We start from the raw sequence: 25,695 nt of genomic DNA, 5'->3' as shown, positions 1-25,695 counted from the left end.
TGTCAGACATGCTCTCCTGCCACAGCTGGGCACGCTACTCTCCAGCCACAGCTGGGAGGGCTCTGTTCTCCCTGCATTCCTCCTGGCATCGGCTGATGCCAAGAGCTTGCATTTGAGCTCCTGTGGAAGAGGTGTAGCCATGCCGCTTATGGTGCTGAGGCTGCATCTTCTTACAGGCGAATGCTGGCTGTCTTCCCACATGCTGTTCACAATCTGCACATGCGCCACAGTGCGATGTCTATCATGTCTTTGCTCCTTTCCTGGATGGGCTGACTGCTTTGATGGCTGAGTTTTGAGAGGTCATTATCTACTCCAGAAACTAGCGTCTTGTTGCATGTGGCTTTCAATAACTCCTTTGGAGGATGAACAAGTACACGGATATGCCTTAGTTTTGTATTCGTTTGGGAGAAAGGAGAAGATAAAGAGGAAGCAGGAGAAGGAAGCTGGGACATCTCAGATAATGAATAATAGGCTCTCCATTTTTATAGCACTGGACAGAGAAGGTCCCGTACAGGGCTCTGTGAAGAGCCGAGGGCATGGGTCACACATGCCAGTGCAGTGCCCTTCACACTCTAGCCTACAGTGGCAGAGGCTGAGGCCATGACACCTGCCACAGAAACTGCTTCCTCATAGGATTTGTTTCCCTAAAGCCACATCTCAAGGAAGAAATAGAAGGACAAGGAAAATGCTTTTGTATTATTAAATCAGAAAAATATCTCCTTTTGAACGAATATATAATACAACCTCAAATCCTTGAAGCCTCAGGGAAAAAATTATCTTGGTTCAAAACAATTGCTGGGATAATTCAACATTCTTAAACCTATGTTCTCCAGAAAATTCTTTTAAATTAGAAATATGAAAACAAAGGTTTTTTTTTTCTTCAGACCAAGCTGGAACGTTACCCATAAATGTATATTAAAATCACTCTGTTTGATTAATACACGTCCGTGTAAGTCCAAGATTAAAGTAACACACTGAGCTTATACAGTATTTACTTAGGCTCTCCTGGTATCTCCAAAAACCCAGAAGATGCTGAATTGGGGCCGCCACTGGCTTAAATGGAATTATTATAGCTTAATTTCCCCCTTATCTCAGATTGTACTGATGCATTTAACTTTTTCCATATGCACTGTGCAACAGAGGATAAGATGAAAATCACGGGGTGAACAAAGGGGCTGTGCATCATACTGGACACTCATCAGACATTTTTACTTAGCATGGAAAACTGTGAGTGTAAACGATGTTATAATAAATATGCCTGCGTTTAAAATGCAAGTCACTGTGAGGAGAAACTAGGAGCCATAAAATACCTTTCCCCTCCTCAAGGTTGTCCAAAGGGGAACAAAAAAGGACAAGGCTTTGGGCTGGGTTGTTATCTTTACGATGCAATTTAATCTGGGATGCCACAAGCATGTGAGGCAAGATCATTACAAAATAACATCATAAAGTATCAAGAAAAGACTAAGAGAAAACAGGAGGTCCTTTTCTGTGGCTTCTCTCTCTCTTCCATGCATACATATGAGAAGATTATGCTAACCCCTCTGGTCATGGCCGGCCCTGAATTGGGGCTTATACACAGTGCAAAAGGGGTCAAATATGTGCTGGATAGATAGTGTCAGCCTCTTACTTAAGCCTTAAAATAAATAACCCTGTAAGGTTGGGAGATGTTGTCCCCAGGTAACAACCAAAGAAACCAACTGCAGCTGGAGTAAACTGCTCAAGGTCATGTGGCCACTGAGTGGGTTTGACAGCAAGGCTGACTGAAGCCAGAGGCCTCTCTGCGACCCATGGGACCCAGAGGCAACCACAATGAGCTCTGCTGGGCAGCAATCCAGAGCTGAAGGGGGCATCTTTTCTGAAGACTGAGGGTTCCTGTGTCATGGCAGAGATCCCATGTAGCGGGTGCTCGGTAAAAGACTTTCCGTGAGTCCCCTCATCTAAGGTCCATCTTTACTTAGCACTATGGACTCCAAAATTAACCCATGGCCACTTCCTGTTCTCCCTAGTGGACCCAGATTCTGCCCTGTGCAAGTCTGGCCCTGGGATTCCACACTTGGAAAGTTCAACAATAACCTGCTGTTGCCTCTGCAGTGTGGAGGGGGTATGAAGAGACCAATGGCCTTGGGACAGAGAGCTGAGGGTGGGCCTCAGTGCCCCACATATTAGCTGTGTTAAATGTAACTTCTTTATGCCTCAGTTTCCCTGTCATAGAATCCGGGATGGTAATCCTTCCCGCTGCCTACTGAGCCTCCTCCCCCCCTCCTCCCCCCCTCCTCCTCCCATCCTTACTTATACTTCCTCTTACCTGTCTTGTGCTCCCATCTCAGGCTCCTCTGTGGCCCATTTGATTCAAACATTCCTGCGATGCGGAAGCAACTGCATCTTTATAAGATGCAACTGTGTGAGAGCACTGTTTGGGGGGGCTCTACCACCTACTTCACAGCCATTTTTGCACCCCTCTGCCTGGACTCAGTTACCTTTGCCTCCATCCTTCCACACTCCCTTCCGGTCACAGCACATCTCCTTGTCCTTAGGGATCCTGCCACAATCTACAAAACCAGGGTCACTTATTGGCCTTAGGATCTGACAATTTTCCTCAGCTCAAATCTGACCACTATGTAGCCTATTTCCAAGTCTGCACAGAAGAGCCACTTTGGAGCCCTACGTTCTTGTCCTTAAAAGTCTCTCCTTAGCTTCTGGAGACCATGAGACCCCTTCATGCATGGTACCTCCACAGCCTCAGCGCTTCCCTAGTCACTATTTACCACATCTGTTAAGCCTGTGCTTCTGCCTCTTGGGGCTCAGCCTGTCCTGTCCCTAGCTCTCCCCACCATCCACTCACTCTGTCTTACTTTTGATCTTCCTAGGATGCCAAGATCAGTCTTTCTAAGGATACTCCCAGCAAGACCCAAAGCACCATGTCCTACCGCTGCCACCCCTCCCGCGCTGTACCACACCTCAGTAGCATATTCTCCCCTTGCTGAACTCTTACCTCTTTTCTCTGAAGCTGCCCCAGAGCAGCCACCTCACAGGGTTGCTGAGAAATGTCCTCGTTGGACTTGCCACACTGTGTCAGAGTGCATTAGAGGTTTGGGTTCACATGGTCTCTCACAGCATGATCAATATTCTCCCTTTTCTGTAGGCCTCACTCTCAGGGCTGAGTCACCCAGCTTGGAAGACAAATAGGCTTTCACTCCTCCTCCAAGCACCACTTTCCAATACCCATCTTGGCCCTCTCATGCACTCCAGGCTTTCCAGAACCGCAGTGCCATCTCCTGGTGCCCATAACTGAAAGTGTGCAGCTGATGCTGAGCTCCAAGGCACAGTGGCTGGAGTAGTCCAGTTCCTGGTGGTAGGGTCTTGTGCCAGCACTCACAGTGGGGATTACCTTTTTCTGTTAACCCTTAGTACCCCAAAACAGCACCACCAGTTGGGGACCAAGTTTGCAAACACATGAGTCTATGAGGGGCAGTTTATAGCCAGACCATGACAACATTACATTACAAGCTGCTTCGGCAGTCTCCTACTGGCTTCCTGTCAGCCACAGTTTAGTGTTTGGGCTCGAATGTGTAACAGAGACAGAGAGAGATGAGCAACTTCTTCTCATCTCACAGCTGGAAGAGCCACATTGTCATATGCTGCAGGGTCTTCATACATGTAACTTTCCAGGCTGAAACTGTCCTTGCACCTCTTGGCCCCAGTCAACTTCACTGGTAATTAAGTAATGCCTTGTGGTTGTACACCAGCTTAGTCACTCATAACTTTAGAAATGACCTCCCCGGATTCTCCGTGTGTGCCAAATCACCACACAGTGATAGCTGTAAGAATGTCTCCTTAGTGGCGTGTCACCTTGGTGATTTTTACTTCAGTGAGATTTGATTTCTGACTGCCCCCCACCATAAGGATTACCTCTGCCTCTGTGTGCCCTGCAGTTCAGCACGGCACCCAGCGCGGTCAGCCGATGGGGGTGTGGAAAATGACTGGAGGGAGCACGGCATGATGGTGACGGGCAATGAGGGAGAATGGCTCTACCACAGCTAAATGTGTGGCTGCAGTCAAGACATTCCGTCTCTCTCAGCTTCTGCGCAAGCTTCCTCATCTACAAAACCAGTAACATCACTTCGTAGGGCCCAGGACTACCAGGGTGTAGTGAGTAATGACACAAATGTAGTTAAAGACAAAAAAATGAACAGGTGCTAGCTCATTGCTAAAGGAAGGTCTTAATTAAGCTGGCAAGATTTGATGCGAAGAAGGAAATACAAGGAGACTGTTGTTGAAACATAGGCCAATAGCCAAATATATTGATCAGAAACACTAAGCCATCTAAATAGCAGAAAACAACATTTAAATTTAATTCAGCCTCCATTTGTAAGTTTGTGACTGCATGTTGGGAAACAACCACTTACAGCTGGGAATACATCCAACATCTTCAGAGAAATGCAAGCTTGAATTCTTAATAGATTCGCTGAATGCTTTAGGTGCGTCTAAAGCTATTGACTAGCCATGTGTTTGGCTGAATAATTTCTCTTGAAACCAGAAAACAAGAATAAAAACCCCAAACAAACTTTTAAGAATCATTGACATCCAGGATGCAAATTCATCTATGAAGCCTTTGAGAGTCTCTGTGGAGCCCCAGAGCATAGTGCTAGGCCAGTGTGTGCACAGAAGACCCATGGGAGCCTCTCATTCTTCCTAACAGCCTTTCAGGCTAAGGAGTTAGAGCGCCAGGTGTGGCATTTATCCACTGAGAAGAGACTCTGGTGGGGGGTGACTGATCACACAGACCAACACTCGGTTTCCACTTTCTCTCATCCACTGCCCTCTCTGTCCATCATCAGGGAATGCACTGTCATAGAACCAGTGGGCAGATACTTTTGACGTATTACTGTGCTTCTGTCAGTTTTCAAGGCTCTGTTCAGCAAAAATGGAAAAAAATAAAAATAAAAAAAGAAGAAGAAATAGGTAAAGGGAGAATGGCTCCAACTGGCAAAGGGCTAGCTGTGAAAGGGGAATGGATTCAAAGCAAAGCGGCAGAGAGAGCTGAGGCAGGAGAGTATAGTGTCTACTTAAAGGCAGTAAACAAAAATGGTGTCAGGCTGTTTAATCCAGTTTGTATGTTTGCAGCACCACAGAGAACCGTGAGTTGCTTTTGGTGACTACACCAACAGAAGGGAGACTTTGTTTTTGTTATGAAGAAAGAAAAAGTCAGCTGGGGGGCCAGATTTTCACTTGGAGATCTGTTTTGGATCGAGAGAAAATATGCCATTTAAATGCATGTCCCTGGAGAGGCTGGGTAGGGCCAAGCTTGGTGCACAAATCTGGCCGTGGGAGGTGGTAGCAGGGCATCTGCTGCTGTGGGTAGGTGGAGATGATGCCTGACTGTTTGGCGAAGGGAAATTCACAGAGCACCACCTCATGATAGCAACACAGACTCTCTCTACGCCTGGAACTCCCACACCAGTCAGATGCATTTCCCACGTGCAAGGATATGATTCTTCCATGTCCAGATTTCATCCTCCCGACCACACACCCCCCCCCCCCACCAACTGAGCCCTACACTAAGTCTTCCATTTTTGGATTTCATCCTCTTGCCATTGAGGCTGTACACTTCTGTCTGGCAGCAGGTGCGGTTTGCCACTCTATTTGCAGTGTGTGCCTGACCTGGAGATGATAAAGCGCAAGCCTGTGGGATGCTAAAGGTAACGCACATTCCCAGGAAGGTAGGAGAGTGAGTACACTGCACATTTGCAAAGATGGCTAGTTGCTTTCCAAAGAAGGACAGAGAATAAAGGCAAGGCAGGAGCTGAGGTGACATCTGATCCAACACTACCAAGAGACGGAAATCAAGCCTCATATAAATATGTGATATAGCCATAAGACCCATTGTCTATACATTTGGTGGCTACTATGACTTTTGGGGAAAGCAGAGCTCTCATTGGGCCATGGCAAAGCCTTCCCACAAGGCTGAGGGAAAGCCTGCAGGTACACCAGCAGTACTTGCAGTCTGCAGATTGTGTTTAACAGCTGTCTGTGAAGTGGCCCATTCCATATTGGAGACCAAGGCCTGTACCCAAGAGCCTCACAATACAGCACTCCTAAAGCCAGAGGCCTTTCTGATGAGCATGGTTGGCAGGGGAGCTACTCAGTGCCAGGGCTTACAGTCAGACAGATGTTTACAGCATACTCCAACAGTGTGGTGGGCAGAAGCTCTGTGTCCTGAAGCTAAGCGTGCCCCACACTTCTTTTGTAAGGTATGCAGGGAATATTGGGCTATAGCTATGTACACTTCTTTCTATGCAACAAGGAGCACATTTTATTTTAATGTAAGTAGTAGCTCTTTTTGAGAAAAATAGTTCTTTGATAACATTTACTATCCACGTGGGTTTAAATTTCTTCATGAATACTATTTTATAGTTGATTTGTTTGAACTGGAATTCAAATTAAGTCCATACACCATATTTCATTTTTTTTTTTTTTGAGCCTCTGTTGAATTATACAGCTTCTTATTCCTTTCTTTGCTATTTATTTGTTAAAGACATTGGGCCATTTGTCCTAAGGAAATTATGGAATTTTATATACAACCGAGCCAACTCTATGGAGTCAACTTTTCCAAGTTTAGTAAGTGTGTCTGCATGAGAGTATATGCGCATGTGTGCATGTGTGTGTGTGTGCGCGTGCGTGCATGCGTGCGTGCGTGCGTGCGTGTGTGTGTGTGTGTGTGTGTGTGTGTGAAAGAGAGAGAGGGAAGGAGGGAGGGAGGGAGGGAGGGAGGGAGGGAGGGAGGGAGGGAGGGAGGGAGGAAGGTAGGTATGAGAGGTTGATGCCAGGTATTTTCTACCTTATATTTTAGAAAGCCTCTCACTGAACCTGTGGCTTACTGATTTAGCTAGACTGCTTGGAAAGAGAGACCCAGGGATCTGCCTTTGTTCCCTCCCCAATGCTGCCTGCAGCTAGTGCTGGGTTACAGAGGTAGGCTGCCATGTCTGACTTTAAATAAATACTATGGATCTGAAGCAAGGGTCTTCTACTTCCTGAGCCATTTCTAGTACATACACACACACACACACACACACACACACACACACACATCCCTGAACACAGGAACATGTTTCTACTTATCCCTTGCCTTAGGCCTCTCCCCTCTCCCAGCTTCTACTGTATTTGCTGTCACTGTAGATTAACTTGCGTTTTCTAGAAATGGGATATAAAATATGCTCTTTTGGGGCTGACTTCATCCACTCCGCACAATTGTTTTTGAGATTCATCTCTACTGTCGGTTTGATCTGTTTCCTGTTGCGTACAATTTGGCGAAATCACAATCTGCTCCTCTATTTACAAGCTGGCTTGTTTAATAGCTCAAGCTGCTCTGACATTCACATACAGTCTTGGGCATGTACATAGTAGGCAGACGCTTAACTTTTAAGAAACTGCAGTGCCACTAGAAACAGCCATTACCCATTGCCCTGTTTACACTCCTCAGCATGGGATAAGAGACTCTCCTGTCCTCACAGGTGTGGTGCTGTCAAACTGTGCCTTCCTCACCCCCAAGGACAGGGTTTCTCTGTGTAGCCTTGGCTGTCCTGGACTCAATCTGTAGACCTGGCTGACCTCGAACTCACAGAGATCCTCCTGTCTCTGCTTCCCGAGTGCTGGGATTAAGGCATGCGCCACCTCGCTGGACACACTGTGCTCTTACCTCATGTCCTTTGAGATTCTTTTCATGTGATAGTTTTCCATCTATGTATCTTTTGGGTCAAGCCTACTATCTGTTTAATCACTGAGTCCAGAGGTCCCTGTACATTCTGGATATCAGTCTGTTATCAAATCTAAACTCCACAGATCTTCGTCTAGCCCGCGGTTTGTCCTTTCTTTCTCTTATCTGTCTCTCGGGAGCATATTAGTTTTGATTAACTCCAACTGACCATTGTTTTTCCATCATGAATCACACTTTGGTGTTTTATATAAGAAATCTTTACCTCAAGTTACAAAGTCCTGTGCCTTCTTCTGGGAATTCTGTAGGTTTGGGCTTTTATATTAAGGCTTATGATCCAGCTGAATTAGCGTATACTATGATTTATGAATTAAACATAATTTGCATATGGGTACCCAATGATTTTAGAACCATTTATGGAAAAAACCTCACCTGTCTTTACCATGTTCTCTCTTTTGCACTCTCACAAAAATCAGTTATCTATATAAATGGGGTCAACTTTGGCTCTCTCGGTTCCATTGATCTGTTTATCTGCCGCAGCACAGGACTGTCACAAGCGCTACAGTTTGATAATTATCTCTAAAGACAGACAGTGACAATCCTCCAAACTGTTTATTTCAGTTATGTTTCTCTCCTAGCAAGCCTAACTTTATATAATTGTTAGAATCAGCTTATTGCTATAAAAAACCTATTGCAATTAGGATGGATCTATAGAAAAATTTGGAGAGATTTTCCTGAGAAAGGAGATGGTGGAGGGGTATAGAGGACAGGCTGAGTATGTTATATACTTTGTATTAAAATGTCCTTATAAAGCCCAATACCATGAGTAATAAATATATACTAATGCAAAATCTTATTAATAAGGCCACCAAAAAATAAACTTTTAACATGTTGAGTCTTCCAACCTATGGACAAAGTTTTCTTTATTTTAATGAGGAGGTCTTTATATTTTTGGTTGTGAGCCTCGTCTTTAACAGCTAAACCATCTCTCCAGCATAGTGAGGAGGTCTTTAATTTCTTTTATCAATGTCTTATTTATTGTATTGTTTTTTCACACGTTGGAAACCTCAAGTATTTTTTATTCGCTTGTAAATGATTTGACTTTAAATTCCTATTTAGAATCTATTATTATTAATATATAGAAATACAATTACACACACACACAATGAGTTAGGGTTTCTATTGCTGTGAAGAGTCACCATGACCATAGTAACTCTTACAAAGGACAACATTTAATCAGAACTGGCTTACAGTTTCAGAGGTTTAGTACACTATTGTCACAGCAGGAAGATTGGTGGCATGCAGACATGGTGCTGGAGAGGGAGCTTGGAGTTCTATATCTAGATAAGCAGGCAGCGGGAAGAGAATGTGGCATGCCAGGCCTAGCGTGCAAACCCATACCTACTCCAACAAGGCTGCAGCTCCCAAGCGAGCCAGTCTCTATGGGCCTATCGGGCCATTTCATTCAAACCACTATGTACATATAATTTAAAAAATAAAAATAAAAAGCACTGACATAACATTATGAGACAAATAAACCACTGAGTTCGTTTTCTGTTGGCCATCTACTGCTGGGCATGCAGCCTGCCCTTAAGAGTAGTTTGTTTCCCAGTGAGATTCCCTTGGAGGAAACTAATGCTCATTTGCAAGTGGCTATCAATTGGAGATGGTTTCTGGGTGAGGGATGGGGCACCTGTCCACTTCTTTCAGCTCTAGGATTCCATCTGGTGCAGCTCTGTGGAGGCCCCGTGCATGCTGCCTCAGTCTCTGTGAGTGTGTATGTGTTCGCATTGATCCTGGAAATTTAGATGGCCTTGTTTTCTTGGTGTCCTCCACCCCCTCTGGTTTTTAAACTCTTTCCACTCCCTTTTCTGCAGGGTTCCCTGAGCCCTGAGGGGAGGGATGTGATGGAGACAGCCATTTAGATCTGAGTGTTACACGGTCTCCCACGCTCTGCATATTGTCTGGCTGTGGGTCTCAGTATTTTGGAACTGGGGTTAAGTTTGTAATTATAGAAAGACTTTATTATTGCTGGTAATATTGTTTTCCCTGAAATTTATGTCCTCTAGTACAATAGCAACGTCAGCTTTTCATTAATTACTGTTCGTGTGGGATAAGTTTTAATTCTTTTCTCCTTAACACATTCCTATTTTTACATGTAAAGTGTGGTTTTAATACATAATCCTTTCTTATTTGCAATTTTGTTTTCCACCATTTTAGCTACCTGTGATCAACTATTCTATGAAAATTAAACAAAAATCTCCAGAAATAGCTTACATGTCTTAAATAAACTTTATTACAGTGTACAGTATAGGCATTCCATTTTATTAGCTACTGTTGTTAATATCTTCCTTTGCCTAATGTCTAAATTCAACTTTACTATAGGTAACCATGCAGGAAGAAATGCAGTACATTAAGTTTGATATGATCTTAAGCTTTAGGCATCCATGAGGGTCCTGGAACACATTTCCTGTAGTGAGGGGGCAGCTCAACTGTAGAGAGCTGAGTCTTGCTTGTTTTACTGGACATGATAATCCAAAGTTTATCAGATGCCACTAGTCTATATTTAAAGTGATCAGTGACAGTGTCAGGTTTTGGTGTTACATCTTACTTGTTTTCTGACTGTCCCACCTGTTTCTGTCCCCTCTTTATTCTTTTGAATTAACTGAGTATATTCTAGTGCTATATTATTTCCTTTGTATACTTATTAACCATAGTTACCTGCTCTGATATCTGGGGCTTAGGGCAGGGACAATGGCTCAATCTACAAAGTGCTTGTTTTTAAGCATGAGGACCTGAATTTAATCCTCAGATCCCATGCAAAGACAACTGAGCATGTGTCTTAGTTAGGGTTTTGTTGCTGTAAAAAGACAACTTTAATAAAGGAAAATACTTAATTGGCGCTTAAGGGGTTTGGGACATTATTGCCTACGGTGAGAAGCATGGCAGCATCCAGGCAGACGTGGTGCTGGAGGAGCTGAAAGGTCTACATCTGGACCCACGGGCAGCAGAAGGAGACTTCGTATCACACCTGGAGTAGCTTGAGCATGTAAGCCCTCAAAGCCTGCCTTCAGAGTGATGCACTTCCCCCAACAAGGCCATGCCTGCTCCAACGAGGCCACTCCCCACAGGCCAAGCCTTCACACACGAGAGTCTACGGGGACCATTCCTGTTCAAACCACTCCAGCGTAGTTTTACGTGGACTTGTAATAATTGTGCTGGGGTGGCAAAGACAGGTAAAACCTTGAGGTTCATTAGCCAGTCGGTGTAGCCAGGGTATTTGCCAAGCTCCAGGAGAGTGGCTGAGCCTGTCTCAAAAGGTGGAGGGTAGCACCCAAGGAACACTCCTGAAGCTGTCCTCTTACCTCCACAGATGCACATGTGTTCTTTGTACACAAGACCATGTATGGGCACACACACACAAATATTTTGGGGGTTTAAATGCTTATCTTTAACATACCACAGTTTTTTTTTTGAGTAGCACTGAAGCAGTTCACAGGCCAAATATGTGCACTCTGCCCCTCCCCACCAGTGTTAATGCTGCCCCGGGGTTTACATCTGCAGGCTAGAATCCCACAATATTGAATTTTCATGTAAAACTGTCAACCTTCCTTTAAAGACATTTACCCCATCGTGCTGCATAATGCCCCATGTGGTCACTGTTTCTAACTCCCTGAAGTCCCTCAGGGAAACCCGGACTCCTAGCTGTCACTCTCCTGTCCAGGGGAATTTAGAAGCATGGCGTTTAGAGTGGAGGGTATCTGGTGGAGTCCTCCAGATTCTGTGTCTGGGAGAACCCTGCGGTTTTGTTTTTGAAAGGCTGCAGAGCTCGGGGCTCATTGGCGTTGCTTTCTCTTCTTTGAGGAAATGATTTTACTGAATTCTCCCGGGGATTGGGTAACAAGGCATCTGCTGTCACCCTCAGTTTTGTTCTTTCCTTTTGGCTTTGAGGAATCTGAGGATCACATTCCTCGGGCTGACTCTCTCCTGCAAGCTCAGCTTTGGGCTCCTTGGACCGGTGAGCTGCTTCCCTCAAATCCGGACAGCTTCCAGCCTTGGCTTCTGCAAACATTCTTCCTGCTCTCTTTTTTATTTTTCCTTTTGAGATTCTGGTGACAGGTGTATAACGCAGCGGCTTGAAGTTATCACACACACAGATCATGGTTACTCCCGTTTAAAAAAAAAAATTTTTTTTTTCCCCTCTCTGTATTTTCTTTTGGCTGGTCCCTTGCTGGATCAGCCCGCTCCCTTGTCTTTTTTGTAATGTTTGATGTTACTAATACTAACAGGTGTGTTTCCACCTCACACAGTTCTCTCTATCTCTACAAGTTTGATTTGGGCCCTTTTTGATGCTGTCTCTGCTTTTATTTAAACACTGAGCATATGGCACACAGCCATCGATTCTCACCGTCCCTTTGTTAATTCTAACATCTGCTTCAGCCTTTGCTGGTTCTGGTTCGGTTTCAATGACTGATTTATCTACTTTTATGACTATGGATGTTGGTTCTATACCTTTTTTTGTGACTGGATACCAAGCTGCTCCACAAAGCTGCTTTCTGGTTGATAGGCTCACTAGCAGGGCACGAGGCTCTGCTTCCTCCCTGCGCTGCCAGCCCTGGGCTCTGCCAGTCTTTAACCTCTGCGAGTCTCACAGGATGAGACTTCTGGCTCCTACAACTGATGTTTACTGGGAAGCAACTAACAGTCCAGTGACAGGTGGTGGCAATTCTGTGGCTGTGCTGAAGCCACAGTCTCTACCCTCATGATGCATATAACCTGGCCACGTTTCTCATGTTTTTATTTGCATTTTCATTGTGTCCTAGTGATCTGGAATATTTATCCTCAAGTTTATTGCACATTTATAGTTTTTTTGGTATATTGCCTACTAATACCCAATGAGCAATTTTAACTACATTGTTTGTATTTCAAAAAATTCCTTTGTAAAAGCCATTTGTTTACTGTGGATAGACACACATGATCATTTGTTCAGCAATAAAAGTATGTTTTGTAAACAAAGTCATTTTCTATAAAAATAAGCCAACATTTGTGTATTATTTCTGTGAATGACTGACATGTTACTCAAATACTTTTTTCTATATTAAAAATAAATAGGAATTGATTTTGGTGTAAAAATGCCTTTAAAGGCAAAAATTTTGGCCAACACAGTAATACAAAACACATTTATGAAAACATAAAGCAGACATAAAATATATTTATGAATACATAAAACAGTCTGTTATAGAGAAAGACCTATTCTTCAGAAGGAGAAATGTCAGTCCCCATTACTGAACATTTGTTTACTTGCTGCAGGTAGCAGGACCTTTCAAAGACAAGTGTGGGTAAATGTGGGGAACATCCAGGAAGCCCTAGGTGGGGTACAGTTTCCCTAAACTGCCCTTTCCCTGCATCTTCATAGTATTCATGGACAATGTTAGGTGGGCAAGGAGGATGGAGTCTGAGATTATCAACTGTGGCCAGGGATGAACACATGCTGTGCTGCTAAGGGCTTGAGCCCTCTGCTCAGGGTGGAGGAGGTGTAGCCTACAACTGAGGTGGAGAATGAATCAACCAAGCAGTCTTACTGATGGTGACAAGGACACCATCAGACAAGCCCCGACCCATCAGGTCTGTAGCACTCGGGTCTCTGACTGACCTGTTTGGTGTAGGTAGTCTCTGGCCACCTCAAACAAACGCAGGTGCATATTCGTGATGGGGTTGAAGGAACCGCAGGCCAGAAGCACCACAGGGACTCGGTTCTTCATGCTGCCACATGCATCCGCACCCACTGCAGTGGCCACCCTGCCTTTAGAGGAACAAAAGCTCATGTCAGGAACTAGCATGGCGACAACTGTCTAGATCAGTGTCTAAACCACAGAGGCATGACCCATCACTACACGATGCATGAGGAGGCGACGACAATAACATTTACGGAGAGATCACCGTAGTCCAGGGATTGTGTCTACCACTACACATCATATGGAGACATGAACCTTTTCTCCAAACCCTCTGCAGGTCTCGAATGGACACTGTGCGGCTCAGGGACCTCAGCAGCTCCGGGCCAGGTCTGGGATCTAGGCAGCCCAAACTCAGGTTCTGTATCTGTTCTTCCCGACTTCCTCCCTGGGCTCTCTCTCATCATCTGGGGGGTCCAAAAGAGGTCTGCGTGACTCCCACAATGTCATCTGTGATAGACTCCAGGGTGGCACTTTGGAAAACCTTTATATTCTGAAATAATTTTGTATGGTGTTTTTTTACCCATATTTTCCCAATACTAACAGTTTGGACACACATTTGGATATTCATTCTCCTACGCTGTGCACACTCTCTCTACAAGTAAGTGTTCCCCTAAAGTGTTTGTAAGGAGCTTGTAGACGGAATATCTCTTTAGACACGCAAACACGGCAGCATGATTTCACCCACTGTACCTTACCCGGAACCTAAGGGCTCTGAAAGGCCAGCCCAGCCCAGCTCCCTCCTCCGTAACTTGCAGCCCTGAGGTGCAGGACAGAATCAGCCTGGTGGCTGTGGGCTAGCTGCCGCTAGCTCTCTGGACTCTGGCTGTGCAGCCCTGGAGGCAGTGTGCTGGAGCATCACTCAAGACAGGCCTGGCTTTGACTCCTGCTGTGCCTCTCAGGGCCTGTGAGAAGACGGCAGCTCACAAACCACAGCTTCTTTCTGAGCCTCAGTTTCCTCCCTTCCTCAGCCACGGGGAAGAAGAGCAAGACAGCCAGGCCCCCGTGGCAGACAGCTTTTAGAGGGGTCTTTGTTCCTGGTAGCTACTTATTTGTAATCCTCCCCCCTAGAATGTGGGCTGGCGCTAGTGACCTGCTACTAACAGAAGACAGCTAACAGGTAGGGATGCCAACTCTGAGATAAGGTGACAAAAGGACTCTAGCTGCCATCTTGTTCATCTCCCTTGCTTTCTTGTTTGCTCTCAGATGAAGCCAGCTGTATGTTGTGAGCTGTCCATAGCGAGGTTGACTAGGCCAGGGACTGAGGGAGAGCTACAGTCACCAAAAACCACAGGAGACAGTGTCAGTCACAACTATGTATCTGACTGTGATGCAGATCTTTCCATGGTCAAGTTTCAGGTGACACTATAGCCATGTGAACACCTCAGAGACAAACTGTGCTGGCCAGTTTTATATCAACCTGACACAACTAGAGTCACTGGAGAGGAGGAAGCCTACACTGAGAAAATCCTTCAGTAAGATCAGGCTATAGGCAGGCCTGTGGGCATTTTCTTAATGAGTGATTGATTGATGGTCATGGGGAAGCCCATTGTGGTGGTGCCATCCTGGGTTCTATAAGAAAGCAGGTTGAGTAAACCATGAGGAGCAAGCCAGTAAGCAGCACTCCTACATGCCTCTGCATCAGCTCCTGCCTCCAGGTTCCTGTCCTGTTTGAGTTCCTGTCCTGACTTCCTTCAGTGATGAACAGCGATGTGGATGCATAAACCAAATAAACCCTTTCCCTACAAGTTTCTTTGGACATGGTGTTTCACTATATCAATAGTCACCCCTAACTAAGACACTCTGGGTCAAAAGATGTGGTCAAGCTATACCTGGAGACCTGACTCATGGACACTGGGGAACCATAAGCCAAGACAAAAAATAAATTAATAAGTTCATTACATGTTGTTTGAAGCGGCTACAGTTTAGAGGTAATCTGTCTAGCAGCAACAGTAAGTGACACAGTGGCCTGGCCACAGGAGGCAGGTATTCACTCCTCCTGCTATGGTGGCCTTGGCCACACTTAGAGAGTTCTTAGTCAAGGCACCTGAGGCCTGTGTGTAACCTGGGCCCTGCTGTCCATGTTTCCTGGCTCATACCCAAGCATTGCCTACTGCTGACTTATCAACAGCAAACTTTGTCACTGGCTCTTTGTCAGCTCCCTATGACACCTTCCTTTAAAAAGTTTCCAGAGTAAAGCTATTTCAGTTCCCCCAATCAGAACAGCCCCCAGCACAGCTGTTAGTATTCAGCCCCTAGAACGTCCCCCCCTGTTTACTGACTGCCTCCTAAGGAGCTAGGGGCCCGCTTGACTCAAGTCATGGAGGGCTAACTTTGGTGGCTGAGACAAACGGAGGGCTGTTTGTTTCTCTAGGGCAGAAAGCCTAGAAGAAGCTTGCCTCTGAGTGACGTGCTGGGTCACAGGTTCAGTGAGGACCTGTAGTTAGTTCTCTTGGCTTTCCTGTCATGGTCACAAGATTGCTGCTGCAGCAACTGCCAGGACCCCAGGTCGAGGCACCCTAAAAGAGCAAGGACTAGAATGGCTGTCCCTCTTATTCAGAACACAACCATTTAAAAACTTGTTTCCTTGAAGATGTTTGCTTCTGGGTCATTGGTCAGAACTAGGACTTACACCCCTCTAGCCTTGAGGGAGGCTGGACAGCCTTTCCAATAGGAATTAGCAAGCAAGGGGTTGGGATGGGGTGAGCTAATCCACAGTAGGAAAAAGCTGGGACACATCTGCCCAGCTGCTGAGAGGGATGAAAGCAAGACTGCTTTTGTGCCTGGAACTTGGTCATCTGGTCCGGGATGTACCTTTAAATAGGTCACATGCCACATTACAGAAGAGGGGAAAAAAAGAAAAGCCCAGTGTGCTTCCTGCTCCTGGGTAGTATATGCCCTATGTGAATAGGAGTAGCCTTTTATCCACGGATCTGAGCTCCAAGCAGCCTGACTGCAGTGGGGCTGGTGGATGCTGAAGCAGGCTCTGCCAGCGGGCCAGGGGTCCTGCCTTTGGCCATGAGAAAGCCTAGTGTACTCTGCAATGCAGGAAAGTTGTTCATGGTGTATTCTGAGCTGCCTGTGAGGATGCAGCCGCACAGACCAGATGTAGCACAGCTGGCCTCTCCAAGTTTCTTTTATACAGCAGGAACGCCCCCTACTGTGTGCAAAGAATCACTGGCTACAGGCTGCTGCAGCCTTCTTTCTTCAGGGAGTGGAGTGGTCTAATGAGATATTTCAAAGAGCCATCCACAAGAGTAGCCTCATGATGAGAGTGTCTGGAAAAGATGTGTTTTCTACAGTCATCTTGAAGCCTTTTTTTAATATCTTTCTTCATTTTGACAAAATAAAAATATTTAGAGGCATAAATAAATAAATAAACCCAAAAAACCAAAACCAAAAACCAAAACCATAACCACAACATTTCAGGTAACCCGGAGTTTTGGTTCATTTTTCCAAAGGTAAATTATTACAGTTGTTTCAAAGGTGGCCCTAACTGTGGAAAAGTATCATGCTGAGAGGAACAAATGGCTTTCACTAAGGGCCTCTCATTTGTCCCTTTCCTTGCCATGGGCATACTGAGCAACACTGCTCCAACAGTGACTCACTCTGTTCCAGCCCCCTAGCCGCTCCCCCCAATCTTGGGTTGGGAGGAAACAGCCAGCTCATGGCCAGCTGCACCTGACCTCGGCTGCCCTGCTGGTTCAAGAACAAGGTCAGCACACTCCACACCATTGGCGCATGCCCCCAGCTTCAGGTAAGCCCTTTCCCAAGCAAACCCAGAGGAAGACAGGCTGCAAGGCGACAAGGCCACAAGGCCTCAGGCAGCATCGACTCACTGCAGGGGTCAAGCGAGAGAACACACCTGGCTCTGGCTTGAGAGCTGGCCTCACCAGATGCCCTCAGACCCAGCAGCCCTCACTTCTAAATGGTGTCCAGTGGGGTGGGGAAGCCTGGGGGATTTCTGACTGGGACAGACCGCTCAGCAATAAGCACTCAGTGGAGGCCTGCCGAGTGAGCAATAATTGCTGCTGGAGGATTTAACACCTTGAGGCTTCCTTCCTGGAATTCATCATTAACTGGGGTCAGGGTCGATTCCAGCTCTGCACACCTTCCCCTCTCCAGCTGTGGCCTCCCACCTCACAGTCAGTCAGAGAGTGACTGTCTGCCTGCCAATTAGAACCTGCTGCTTCTGTAATGGGAGTAAAGCCCCTTGAAAGGTTCTCCTCAGCCCTTTAAGGTGCTCTTGGGGTGTCTACCTATGGCTCCTCCTCCACCCAGCAAATGTGCACCTGCAGGCATTTCCACAGAAGCATGAAGGCATAGCCTTTTCGCCCGCGGCTCTTTCCCAGTGGAAGGTGGGTCCCAGTGTGTGGTTTCTGCTGGTCTCCACCCTCTCACCTTCCAGTAACATCAGTGAGGCCACTGTCCCTGACCAACCCACTTTGTTACATGGTTAATTCGCTGTTGTTGTTGATCCTATTCTGTTGTCATTGTTATTGGCTTGAGCCTTCTGTGGACAGAAACAGAAATTCCTGATGTCCTAGACTCTGAAGACCCCACCTCCCCCCCCCCCACATCAGTCCACACAACCAGTTCAGACTGAAATCAAACAAATCCATCCTGCTGTGCCACTGTTAACATAATGATTCTGTCAACAGAGTTATTGCCTGTTGGTTTTGTTTGTTTGTTTGTTTGTTTTTTAACAAAATCTCTAACTTTCCCGCTTACCAATAAAGACTTGGAGCCAGATGCTGGGGTGAGAGCCTGCTAGCTCAGAGAGGCAGAGAAAGCACCCAGCTGACCTTCCTCCTCACCTGACACCCCAAAAGGAAAAAAAAAAGCAGCTCTCCTCCACAGCAGTTCAAAACACCCCTGAGACTGAGTGTCTCTCCCTTATACCTCCCGTGCATCCCTAAGCGTCCTCCTGAGGCCAAGTGTCTCTCCCTTATAGTTCCCGTGTGTCCCTAAGCGTCCTCCTGTCCTCCTCCTTCCTATTGTCACTCCCGCTCAACTGCGTGCTTGCTCTCCCTGTTGACATATGACTAATTTTATTTAATTCAATCAGAAAGCTCTTGGATTAAAGGTGTGAATTAGAGCTGAGCCACACCACAACTGGAAACAGGCATTTCTAGTAAACAGCACAATCTCCAGGTTCACACTGTGATCAAATATCCTGAACCAAGTCCCACCCACACCGGGTAACTCCAGAGTCACTCCTCTGCTTTGAAGAAGTGAAAATTAATTGTGGTCGCTCTGCCCCTATAGTCCCAGAGTTCCAGTGTGTTCTGGATCACTCTCCCACTGTGCTGCCCTGAAGGGACGTCAGGGCAAGTTTTCAAGACTACCCAGCTTTTGTGCCATGTTCAGGCCTCTGGCACTGTCCACCTTCCATCCACCAGACAACCCTACTCAGCATCCACTAGAGTCTGGACCTGGGCATCAGGTACAACAGAAAGAAAATCAGAAGCAGCCCCTGTCCTCAGAGAGCTTTGGCTTGTGGATGGAAGGGACAATTCAACATCAGGAGGGAGGGGGCTTATAGTGCGACAGCTCACACAGGAGGCGGGGTAACAGTGCCTGACACCCACATCCTAATCCTCTGAGCCTGGATATATGTTGGGCTACGTGGTATGGCACTTTGCAGAGGGGATTAAACACAAGGCTATTGTCTTAGTGTTTCTATACCTAGGAAGAGACACCATGACCACAATTTAATCGTGGCTGGGTTATAGTTCAGAGGGCTAGTCCGTTATCATCAGGGCTTGAAGTATGGCAGCATGTAGGCAGACATGACGCTGGAGCAGTAGCTGAGTTCTACACCTGGATCAGCAGAAGGCAGGAAGAGAGAGTGACACTGGGCGTAGCTTGAGCTTCTGAAACCTCAAAGCCCATCCCCAGTGGCACACTTCCTCCAAGGCCACATCTACTGTCATGTGTCCTAATCCTTCAAATAGTGCCACTCCCTATGAACCCATGGGGGTCATTTTCATTCAAACTACCACAGCCATGAAAAACGGTGGCTATCTTAATTACCCCGTTTTATCAAGGCAAGATACATCAATGAAACAATGGCCAAGAAGGCAGTCTGCAGGAAGGGGCACACAGCAAACAAAGTAAGCGGTCTCCAGATTGCGAGGCAAGGCAAGGAAACCAGACCCTCAGAATCTTCAGAGGGGACACAGGTGTCTAAGGCCCGCTACCACTTTCCTAGCATACTCTGGACGTCAGAATTACTGTCTGTGGTCAACTGTGGAGGAAGCAGGGTGGTGAGGAGGAGAACACAGCCTGCGTGAGGCAGAGATACGCTATGACAGAAACCACAGAAGGCAGGAAGGAACAAGGTGTCAGCAGGGCTGCTGTTGGGTGTGAGCTGATGTGAGGGGCTTGGTTGGCATTGGGGGTTACAAAGGCAGGAGGATACTGTAGGCTCAGAAACATGGGAAGTACAGGCTTTATCCTATTGGTGAGGAGAAACCTCAGCAAGATTTTAAACCAGGAATGGCCTGCCTAGTCAGGTCCATGTTACAGAAAGGGCCTTCAGGGACCCTGTGAGGACCTCATCCTGCCTTGGTCCTCTGGCTTGGTGGTGGTCAGGTGGTCTCCATGCCCAGGAAGATAGCCTTTGTTACTGCACACATCTGACCTCACTTGCCAAGTAATTTGAAGTTGGCCAGTGTCCCACACACTCAGTTCTAACCCATCATGTACACCGCGGCCATTTGTCTCAGGTCCTCACTGAGACACGGGAAAGAAAGGGAGCCAGGCAGGTTAAGAGCCATCGCATCGCTGCAGATGTAACGTGTTAACGCTCACGGCTTGGGAGGCTGTCAATTTCCCCTTCCCTGCAGTGAGTGCTTCTGACAGCAGACCCCGGAACGGGGCTGCAAACATCCTGTTTATTACAGACATAAAGCAGGTGGCTTTGGGCGGAATGGAAATGGATTCAACAGGCCTCCTCCATGCCTTTCGTTACACAGACCTCTTGACCAGGCTCCTCATCTTAAAGAGAACAAGAGTCAGGGTTTGTATCTGGGGGTGGGGGAGGGCTGGCAGCCACATTTTTCAAGAGCCTGGGTGATCATTTTTATCTGTGTGAATGTGTCAACTTCTCTGAGGCAATCAACCTTCATGAGAACTCAGCCATTTTTTTCTTTTTAACTTTGTTGGCTCTGCCTGTCGTTGCTATGGGCACCCAGTGCTGCTAAGAACAAAGGCACAGGCCTCTGTGTCGCTGTGAAGATCCTGTGCCAGCCTCCCCTTAGAGGAAACAAACATGCCAATTAAGCACTCATCCTAATTATTGAGAGTCCCAGGGAAGCAGGAAGCCTCAGTTTTGAGAACTTTCCAAAGGTTTCCGAGGAATGGAGGGAGCTCCCTTGCCATGCCACACTTGTTTGAGTCTGGGGCTCATCTCAGCTGCCGCTCTAAGTGGAGCTTAGTAATAGCTACTGGGTTTACGGAGCAATAGGCTCCACACTGCGCTAAGGATGCTGCACATATTGAGGCTAATTCTTCAGTGCACCTGGAAGGGAAAGGCTAAGGCTTGCATCCCAGTCTTGTACACTTCTCCAAGCCTCAGTGAGGCCCACGCAAAGTGGAGATGATTACAGGGACCCCTTCAGAGCTCTCATGAGGACTGGGGCAAAGCCCTGCACAGTGCCTGGCCCTGATAGGGGATGCCATCTAGGGGGGGGGTCTGTCTTTGTTACCGTTCTATTGCTATGAAGAGACACCAGAACCAAGGCAACTTTAAAAGAAAGCATTAGATTGGGAGTGTGCTTACAGTTTCAGAGGGAGTCATGGGAAGTCATGGAAGTCCACAGGAAGTCCCATGTCAGTCTGTGGATAGCAGGGTTTGACATTCTGATCCACAGACAGTGGGCAGAGAGACACTGGGCCTGGTGTGGGCTTTTGAAACCTCAAAGCCAACCCCTAGTGACATGGGTACTCCAACAAGGTCACATCCCCTAGCCCTTCCGAACAGTTCAACTGGGACGTGAGCCACTGGGGGTGACTCGCACTCACAGCACCACAGGGTCCTTCCTCAGGTGTCTTTCTTCCTCGAGTAAGGTATAACAACACAAGAAATCCAAAGACACAGAACCGAGTCGAGAGTTATTAAAGTGAAAATAACATGGCACAGGCCAGCACACAGACTCCTGTGAGGGAAGGGGATCCCAAGCAGAGTCTGGCTACCCCTTGGAAAGCCTATGCTTTTATATCCTTAAACTTAGGTTTCTGGAAGGTCCGTTCATGATTCTGGGGACCATTCTATCTGGTTAAGACCTTTGGCAGAGGCCTTCTCGAGAACCTGACAGAGGGGCTTAGCCAGCTCTGTGTATCCAGGGATTTAAACCCTGCAACATCCCAACTCCCCCAAAGGCTCTCAGTTGGGAGTTTGGGGGAGGGGAGGGTTAAGATTGGCTGGATTCATTCTGGTCCCAGAGTACCAGTTTCTTGCGATAAAACTAGACCTAAGTTTGAGACCTTTGTCTGACGTACTTGAGCCTTCTCCTACGAAACCTTTAGCTCCCGTCACATAAAAACAGAAGAATTAGCTCTGTCTCTCAAGACATGGTCTCTTCAGTTGGCCCACAGAGCAAGAAGTCATCTACTTATAAGGTTAGGGTAGTTTTGGGATATGTCCACTCCATTAACTATAGGGCGAGGGCTCCATCAAATAGATGAGAACATATAACCTAGCCAGTTTTCCAAGAGAGCAGCATCAAATACAAATTAAGTTTGGGTTAATAGTGAAGTGGGATGCAAAAATGGTACTCTTAAGATAAAGCACTGAGCCAGGCGTGGGACACACCTTTAGTCTCAGCACTGGGGAGGCAGAAGCAGGTGGATCTTTGTGAGTTCAAAGCCAGCCTAGTCTACAAAGCAAGTCCAGGACAACCAGGGCTGTTACAGAGAAACCCTGTCTCGGGGGTGGGGGTGGGGAATGCGGCGGGGGGGGAGGGAGGGGGGAAGAAAAAAAAAAAAAGATCACGCACCGGCTAGTAGGCTGAACCGGAGGCATCTGGGTCATGAAGATCCAGGGGTTGGTGACCACCAGCAAGGGAGGGGCCACTTCCTCGTTACCTAACTAGAGGTCTGGGATTAACCTCCTTTGGTTGAGACCCTTTGGACACTTCCAGTTTTATAGAGACCACAGGATCTAAGGGGAGATATGTGGAACCCAACTGGTCCCCAGAGCACTGAGTCCTCCAGGGATCCTCCTGAAACCGGGTCAGGGTCTCGACAGCGGCCTTTGTCTTCGTGGACATCCCTCCAAAGTGGCCTTCTTGTCTACAGAGGAACAGTCTCCAGGCCTGATGGGTTTCTGGGTGTGGGAGGACCCTTTGTCAGGTTGATTCTCATAGCAGCTATCGGCTCTCTGGTCCTGCCTTCTCCTGTCCCTGACTGTAACACTATTGTCAACCCGGACTAAGTCAGCTTCTGGAGCACTCAGGGGCGTCTGGGGATGAGTGGGTGAGAAATGCACCTCTTAGGAGGATCTCCTCTTTTCGGTGGTCCTGTCTCTGTGTTGGTGAAGGTTACTGTGGCCTCCTGAAGTGTGTTTAGGAAGGCACTGGGGGAATCCTTGTCGTCCTGACAGATGAGGAAAACCTGAGAGTTTTTCAGAGCCCTTCTATGGTACATGACAGCAGGGGGCTCATGAGCCAGTCACCTCTTTTACTTCCCAAGTTCCATTCAGGTTTCTGAGAGGGGACAGCTTTGTCCCTATTAAGTGTCCTGTATTTGTTAATCCTTCCTTCGACTTGAGCAGTGGAGAAGTCACTCCCCTTCTGGACAGCTCGGTCTCAGATCCTTCTCTTACCTAGAGGGGTGACGGTTTGTTCCAACAGTGGCAATTCCAGTTCATGGAGCTGGTTTAATTGGTGGAAGAACTGTATATATCAATCAGGGTTTCTAGTATGGATTCCTTGCTGCCACACTCACCCTCCACCTCAACCTTGGTCAAGGGAAGATACATGGCTTCCTGTCTTGCCGGGGTGATTGAACGGGGACACAATCCTGTGGGCAGAAGGTTACTGGGAGTATGCAGCAGCGTGTATGGGTTGGGGAGACTTTTCACCGTTTCTCCTCCTGGTCAGGGGATGGGTCTTCTCCTGGATGAAAGCATAGCAATGGTAGGGTGTGGAACTGTAGTTTGAATTCTCTGCTAATTCATGGTGGTTTTAGAGGTAGAAGAAAAGCTGGGCAGAGGGGAGTACAGTCCGCTCTCTTCCTACAAGCCCAGGTCTAACTGCAGAACAGTGTTAGAATAATTCTTGGTCCAATTTGGTGGCTGTCTTCTTGTTCTTTTCTAGTTTTATTTTCATACTGGGCTACAGGGCCTTTCAGGGTCACTAGTGGGCACCTTCTTGACATGAGGTGGGTCAGACCAGCTCCTGGATTAGAGCCTGCGGACCACCTTTCCGTCTTATGAAAATGTGCCTTGAGTCAGCACCAGGCGCCTTGGAATGAGGAGGGGCTTCCTACCATGGACACTAAGAACACTGGTCTAGCAGTTCAGCCTTGCTAATGGAGGCAGTCTTCTCCCCCCAACACTTTTGGGGTAAGAGAGGCATCAGCCAACCATATTCTTAGCTCCCTTTGCAGCTTGGCCTGGTTGTGACTGACCGTAATTGGAAGATGGCCTTCCCACAGGTCCCGAGTGAGGCCTCAAACGATGCTGTCCAGGGAGACTTTGAGTTCATTTCTTTTTGGAGAAAAGAGTTACAAGCTGAGAAGTCTGAAGACACAGCACCCTGTCAAGACTTATTAAAGCGAAAGTCACACCATTCACAGCCCAGCAAGCAGAGTCAGGCTTTTCGGTTCTTCTAGGTAGGCTGTGGGGCAGCGTTGGTTTTCCTCATTCTTTTGCGTGGACAGGCAGGATGCAGTTGCTGGCTGGGGGACTTGATTAAAGTAGGGATCAGACTGGGTAGTGCAGAGGTGGGAAGTTTAAACGACTGAGGACAAGAACAAAGAAGTAAGCCATTTCGTGAAAGCCAAGCAACTCCATTCCTAACGACCTGCCTCATTTGGGTCTGGTTTCTCCTATTCCACTTTACAGCATCCTCCCGAGCCCTTGCCTGGTCCCCTTCACAGTGCTTAACACACAGTTCCCCATCTCTGCACCTGCTTCCAGATGCTTGTTTATTCTGCTGGAAAAAGGGTCCCATCATTTTTCTAGCTGCCTATGTGTAAAACCTGGCAGCCCTTGGGCACACAACCTGCATCCTCCTGCTGTCACACAGGCCACTCAGACTTGCATGCCTGGTGACACACGGTAGAAGGGAGCTGGATATAAAGTAACCAAGGCACATTGCAGTTGGTGGCCGTGTCTCCTAGCCCTTTCTGTCCTTAAGCATCCTTGAGGCTTCAGATAGGTTCTTCCTGCTCTATCTAAAACTAGGGCACCAGGGCACTTACCCAATCAATGCACACATGCACTAATGAAGGGTCTGCATCCTCAGAGGACCCTGACTTCATTATAAGTATCATTTGGACTGTGGTTTGCCCCACTTGCCAAAAGGCTGTTCTAGAGGATAATGGGAAAAATACCCTAAAGGGAGCTCTGATCCACAGTGACCTGGAAGAAAGGAGTCACCTTATGTCATGAATATGCCACTTGCCTCATAGTCATAGGCACCTGTCAAATCCGCACCACAGAACCCACTGAGCTGTTCCCCACTTTTAGGGCAGCTCACTCCCATCTCATTTGCTACGTAAACCTCTGCTTAAACTGTCTATGTCTTGCTGGGTGTGGTGACATGCTCCTTTAATCCCAGAACTTGGGAGGCAGAAGCAGGCAGATCTCTGTGAGTTCTAGGCCAACCCTGGTCTACATAGCAAGTTACTGGACATCCAGAGCTACATAGTAAGACCCTGTCTTGGGAGAAAAACAAAAAAACCAAAACAAAACCAACAAAACTGTCTATGCCTCTTGCTATTAAACCCAGAACCCTGTGTTTGCTAGACAGGAATTCTACCATTGAGCCAATCCTTACCTCAGTTTGTCTCTTAGCTAATTTTTTCCTTCCAGAAAACAAGAAGCAAGAGATCCCATGAGAGTCAGATGGTACCATGTAAAGTCTGCTCTTGCCCTCCAGGTATGGTTCAAAGAGGAGACCAAGTATTTATGAGCTCAGATAGGGTAGAGTCTCCTGGTCACTGCCTGAGACTAATGCCCTTCAAGTCAGTCACTGACTCCTTGCCTCTAACTGGACAACCACGACCCTTCCAGTTGCCTGA

At 47.0% G+C, this 25,695-nt stretch overlaps 1 protein-coding gene across 2 annotated transcripts in view; it reads right to left on the bottom strand.

Annotated features, from left to right (window-relative positions):
* Nmnat3 (nicotinamide nucleotide adenylyltransferase 3) overlaps positions 1-25,695 on the bottom strand; it is a 112,893-nt gene that overhangs the window by 44,934 nt on the left and 42,264 nt on the right. The window contains exon 2 of one of the 2 annotated variants that reach the window (XR_007830102.1): positions 13,355-13,514. The exons of the other annotated variant lie outside the window; for it this stretch is intronic. The gene's annotated coding sequence lies outside the window, so the exon portion shown is untranslated. Of the gene's footprint in view, positions 1-13,354; positions 13,515-25,695 lie in introns of those variants that run through there. 2 annotated transcript variants of the gene reach the window in all.

This window comes from Acomys russatus, chromosome 32 (genome assembly GCF_903995435.1).
Source record: "Acomys russatus chromosome 32, mAcoRus1.1, whole genome shotgun sequence".
Classification (NCBI taxonomy): domain Eukaryota; kingdom Metazoa; phylum Chordata; class Mammalia; order Rodentia; family Muridae; genus Acomys; species Acomys russatus.
The sequence above is the reverse complement of the archived record's forward strand: the minus strand, read 5'-3'. Positions and strand labels throughout refer to the sequence as shown.